The sequence below is a fragment of the Lutra lutra genome, chromosome 10, assembly GCF_902655055.1.
Source record: "Lutra lutra chromosome 10, mLutLut1.2, whole genome shotgun sequence".
NCBI classification, from domain to species: Eukaryota; Metazoa; Chordata; class Mammalia; order Carnivora; family Mustelidae; genus Lutra; species Lutra lutra.
In genome coordinates this window covers 24,256,028-24,262,027 of record NC_062287.1, presented here as the reverse complement: position 1 = coordinate 24,262,027, position 6,000 = coordinate 24,256,028, and the positions used below count along the sequence as shown (strand labels likewise).

Below are 6,000 nucleotides of genomic sequence, written 5' to 3'. Positions count from 1 at the left end.
GAAAACATTGGAGGGGCACCTTGAGGACCCCCGATGCCCACACCCAGGGGGCATGTATCCTATGTGGACATGAGGGCAACCTCATGCGTTTGGCCTGGGACACTGTTAGGTTGGGCAAACTGGCTTTCTGGTTCCAAGCTATGGTTCCATAATCAAATCCTTCTTAATTAACCAGGCAGCTCAACACCTCTGGTGTATCTAGCTCATTCCACTGCCACGCCTACTCTTGTTGGATCCAGTTCTAAAGTAAACTATGTTCTTTGAGAGCTGTTGCATACCGATGAGCTGGCAGCCGGTCTGAACTGACCCACAGACACGTACAAACCAACAGGACCTCAGCACCCTCACCCAGGCTACCCAAACTCTTGGACCGGAGGGGCAAGGTCTTGCCCACATCAACGGTCCAGCTGCTTTCTTGGGGACCAACAAACCGAGTTTCCTTCTCTACACTTACTCTGGCAATCCATGAGGTAAGGGGGAGAAAGGCCGCCTGGTCTCTTTGTAGAAAAAATAAGTTAATTTTGGGGGAAATTTAACCCTCCTTTCCATACCTCAAGTCTAGACAGACTTTCCACCACTCCTGGGGGATTCGAAGTGTGTTTTTAATTTGCTCACTTGATGCTCTCTATCGTATGACCACACATGGATTACAAACTGTGAGCTTCTTCCCACCATCCCTTGGCCATTTCTCAGCCCAGAGCTGGAGCACAGCAGAAGCCTCAGGTCCCACCATGTCTGGTTCCATGGTTTTCCCTTCTTGGTAGCAGAGATATGTGCAGGGATTCTGTCCCTGACAGCATCCTTTCGATGGCTTCAGGGCCTTGCAAAATAGCAACCCTCCCTCAGAGCTTCTCCATCATGAAGGCAGAGGATAAAATGCTAATAAGGTCTATTATGGAAAAGGCGCAAGGCTTATCTGGGTGAATTGTGTTGGTGAGACATTTTGCTTACCTTCCCCCAGAAGCCTCTTCTTTCTTTGATGAAACATTGCCTGATTATGAGTGAATGCATTTGGATTTCTCAGCGTTTGCTCAGCTCCCTAAATTTCTGCTGCGACAAATGCTCTGTGGCAGTGGGCGGCAACCGTTTCCCTGATGCTCTGCATTCTGTGAGCCCCAGAGTGAACAGGCATAGAGCCCCCTTCTCCCAACATCTCTGGCACATAGATTCTAGGCAGAGTTGCTCAGAAAAAGTGTGTCCTTTGCCACAGACAAGCTTTGGGGAAATAATTTATTTTTCATTAGTTGGGTGTAAAAAATAGAGCAAAACACGGTGATGGTGGTAAGGGGGCCGTTTTAGACAAGACTTTATCCAGGTCTCCCAGCGGGACTCCTTCAGTCACAGGCTTGGCTTCCCTTGTCTTGCTCTGCGCTGTCTTGGGACAGTGTTAACTCAGTCAGCTTCAGTTTTTCAAAGCAGAGTGAGGTAGGGGTATCTGAGAAGGTGTGAGCCAACAGAAAAAAAAACTTAAAAAAAAATACTTTAAGGCATGAAGATGGATTTTCTTCTGTGTAAAGAAGCAGGCCAATTCAGTTTAGGGGCAGGGCTGAACCTGCCAGAAGCGTAGTGAGTGGATTCCTTATGAAAGATTCTTGGAGCTTTGGTGGAATTTGGTTTTCTCTGATTTTTTGAAAAATTTAATATATAATATACTGTAATTGCCAAGAATGCTTTGCTCTGCAGAGCCCAAACTTGGAATTTCTCATGCATGTCACTTTCCTGTTCTCAGCAATTCATTTTTTCTATGCTAGGTTACAAATCTACCCTGGACCTTTTCACAGCTCAGTGATTTTCCAAAGATTCAGCTTTGGCTCCCGTGCTTCGCCTTTTACCTGCCCCGTGACTTCTGTGGTTTTAATGCTTCCCAATTCCTCCTCGTCGAGTTTTCATTGGGTTGCTTATCTGTCTCAGCAGTCTGACCCCGAGTTTAACCCAAACCCCTCTTGCTTCTACTGTTTAAGATGCTAATGATGAATATTGCCTTTCTTCTTTTCAATATGGTCCTCATTAATATTATTACTATTTTATATATATAGGTTTTTGTCCTCATTTGCCTTCCAAAAAGCTTATAATGAGCACCTGTGATGTTGCAGGAACTGTGCTAGGTCCTGGGAAAGCACTGTATAGCCCCAGTTCTCATGGCACTTATAGTTGAGAGGGTACACACATGGGAACAGGTGATCACACTCCAACAGGACACATAGGATGATGAATGGGGACTGCAATGCAGCAATGCGGTCATGACATGATCACTGTATTCACGGGAAGGACATCTACTTCGCCTGAAGAAGTCCTCTTGGAGACATGATCCTCAACTCCCTTGGTAGGCAGGAAGGGGCCTGCTGGGAGCAGAGGAAAGGCATTCCAGAACAAGAAAATAGCACTTGCAAAAATACAGAGTCATGAGAGAGCATATGAGTGGAAGATACAAGGAATACGAAGCTGGCATGATGGGAGGTGGGTGGCCCAGGGAGTGGTGAGGAAAGATGACACAGGAGAAGCTGCAGAAAGAATGCATGTGAGAAGGACCTTGTGTTGGGTGCTAAGGAGCTCGGGCAGTATTTCCAAGGTAGTGGGAGACCACATAAGATGATATTTATATTTTAGAAAGGTCATTTTGTTTGCCAAGTGCAAGGTGGATTGGAGAAGGCCAAGACCAGTGCCAGGGAAACCATTAAGAGATTCCTATGAGGCAGAACCCACAAGATCTAGTGGCAGATTGGCTGCTAGGACCAAATGTAGCTCTGAAATAGGAACCTGAGAGTCACCTGGTCTCATTCCCAAACTTTCCCCCAAGTCCAAAATGACCAAACTTAGAATGGAAAAGAGCATTTTCTTGACATTTGCCTTCACACATCCACTATGGTCTCCTAGGTGCAGAGACATGAACTAATGGTTCCCGGATGTTATGGAGAGTCAGTGACTGTGTAGGGCAGGTGCCAGCGGTCATTTGCTTTTCTGATCCACTGAAATGCATGGCTCTCTGGGGAAAAGGAGAGTTTTCAACAGACTGAGCCTGCATCTCTTTTTCTCTCTGGGTACCTATGCCGCCAATGCTCTGGATCCCTGCTGAACCCCAGTGTTGCCCCTTAGGAGGTCATGCAGGAAATGTGTCACTCCTTATTGTGGAAACTCGAAGTTGGGACAATATCAGAAATAACGACAGAACTGCTGAAAGTTGGAAGCCCTTGTACCTACCATTAACTGTCCAAATGTATTCTCACTTTAAAGGAATCAGATCTTAAGTTGTCTTTCCTAAGAATTATGCCTGAGAGCAAGTGCTATTTTCAGTCCCATTTTTCAGGGAGGTAAAGAAGACAGAGAAGAGGGGTAGGGAACTGAGTGTCTCCTAAGTGTTTCCAAACATGGTCATATGGAACATGATGTTTGTAAGACATGTTGGGGTTAGTGGAGATGCTGCTGCAGCTTCAGGCTGCTACCTCAGGCCCAGACACTCATCTCAGGCCCAATATGGCCTCAAGGGCCAGGCGTCAACATCTTGGTGCTCATGACACCCTACAGGTACACTGAAAAGCTCAGGGCTGAGTAACCAGAGCCAAGTCACGGGGCAGTAAACGGCAGAGCTGTGACTTGGTGCCAGCCATATATTCCTCCTTCTTTCACTTGGCATGTGGGTGATAGGCCTTGACATGTTAAGCGAAGTCTCATGGTTTGTAGTATCTGGAAAAATCAGCACTGTGGGGTTTAAGTCCTGATCTACTTTAGGGTCGCCACTTTAACTCTAGAACTTTCTCCCTAGAGCTGAAGTAAGTCCTTGAGTCCTGAAAGGGACTCAAAGAGATTCAAGTTTAGTTTTCGTTAGACCCAAGGAGAAGACTGTGTCAGAATATGCGTGTATTGCTGGTTCAAGTCACTATGGAATAAATTTATTGGCTCAGAAATCTAAGTTTGCCTTAATTAATTGAGGATAGTTGAATATAGTAATTGGTTTTAAAGACTTCTGCTCAATACCTTCTCTTTTCCCCACACCAACTGGACATTTTCAGAGGGGGAAGTGATGGTCAGCTTGATAAGGGGATTAAGGGAAAGCCCAAAGGGGCTGTTTACCTTCATCTCCTGGCCAGTAAAGTTATTCCAATTTTACAGGTTGAGAAAAGAAAGTACTAGACTATGATAAGTTAGCCTAAGCCAAAACGTAGAGGAAAGGACATAGACCTCCCCAGTCTGCTTTGTCTTTTGGGATCTATAAGATTCATGAATAATATTAGCTCTGCTCTTAGATAGCAAAAAAAGTGGTTGACTTGATTACATAGTTCATAATCTTCATGAACAAGCAGGGAGTGTGTGGAAATTGGAAAAACAAAATGGGATGAACCAAACCAACAAACACCTTTGAAGGAAAGAAAGAAAGAAAGAAAGAAAGAAAGAAAGAAAGAAAGAAAGAAGAGAGAAGGAGGAAGGAAAAAAGGGGAAGGAAGGGAGGGAGGGAGAAAGGGGAAGGAAGGAAGGAAAGAAGAGAAAAGTATGAAGGAAAAATTAGTATGGAGACGTATAGGAGTAGACCCCTAGAAAAGTCAAGAATAATCAGAAAATAACCTTAAGGTCAAGGGGTTCATAGGAGTCCATTCTTGACTCCAGATGGAATGATCTTCAGCCATGCTTGCTGAGCTTATTGTGAAGAATGTGCAGAGAAAGTGTCGCTGTCCTTGCTGTTTCTTTGTCAGAATCAGTGAGCAAATAGAGAGCACTGTTCTTACCCATGAAACTCTCTGCTTCTGAGGAATAATAGAAAAAAGCAAAAGTAATACAGAGACTGGACAACTTTAAGACTATTGAGAGTCTACAGGTGTTTGACCCCAAGTCGTTGCTCCAGGAAACGCTTATTAAGGACTTGAGCTGTTAATGTAAAATTCAACCCAACAGCATCACATTAAAAAAACAAAACATTGGAATTAACTTTAAACATCCTTCTAAAGGGTTATCAAGCCCAGGTCACCCATTGTGCAAAAGAAGAAACTAAGGTCTAGAGAAGCAAATGGACTTTCTCAAAGTCCCCAGGAAAAACACCAGCCTGAATCCCCTCAATGTCGTTTTGGGTCAGTAACTTTCTCACTCAAAGAAGTCTGTTATTTTCCTAAAAGGGTTCCCAGGAGGCAACAGTCTACCTCAGTGGGCATGCGCACATATTTACATCCTGTAGTTATCAAACCTTGTAAATTTTGCAGTCTAGTTAGATGCATGTCACCCCCTTATGCTTCTAAAGGAAGCTTCTTCTTGAATATGCTATGAAATACAAGCCAGAAATTTCCATTTATTTAGAATTTCCCCAGGTCCACCACCCTCCCTCACTTGCGATTGCACAAACACCAGTGTTTCTTGGCTTGCGTTCAGGAACTGTATTTACCAGGGTGTATCAATGTGCCGCCATATCCCCAGGGAGCAGATTTAAATATGCAACACAATGCAGGCAAAAGCAACAGGTTAATACTGTCTTTGCACTTAGAACAGCCAAAGCTCTCTCAGGTGACCACCCCTAGGGGAAGACTCATGGTTCACTGCCTTCGATTAAATTCTTGGGAGCTTTCTGGCTCTATCCAGATCTGCCATTTGTCCTTGAGGAGCTCGACAGAATCTGGAAACAATGTATAACTGTTGCTAACTTCTCCCAGGAAAAGACTCCCTGAAATTTGGTCCCTTGGAGTTCAAGTCCAATGATGTTATGTTCAGAAAGATAAGAGTAATCCCAGCTTTGTGCTGGACGGTGCATTCGACCATTTCAGGGATCAAGGTATTCTGATGCTGTTAGGGATCTGGACCTCTGATGAATTATGCATACAGGAGAGAGAGCTCAAACTGGATTCAGAGATAAGTCACAGGAATGGTCCGAAGGTCACCTCAGAAGGCCTTCTGGGGAAGTCCAAGCTGTGTTGGGCTTTTCTAAAGGGTGAAGACACAATCCCTACCCCGCCGAAGTTTCAGTCTCACTGGAAGGATGGGTGTGAGTGATGGGCATGAGTGTGGTACATTCTCACTAATGGG

At 44.7% G+C, this 6,000-nt stretch overlaps 1 protein-coding gene across 1 annotated transcript in view; it reads left to right on the top strand.

Moving 5' to 3' along the window:
• The first annotated feature begins 277 nt into the window (after positions 1-277).
• Positions 278-6,000, top strand: part of KCNJ1 (potassium inwardly rectifying channel subfamily J member 1) — a 29,351-nt gene continuing 23,628 nt past the window's right edge. Inside the window, exon 1 of the mRNA XM_047693992.1 lies at positions 278-470. The gene's annotated coding sequence lies outside the window, so the exon portion shown is untranslated. The remainder of the gene's footprint in view (positions 471-6,000) is intronic.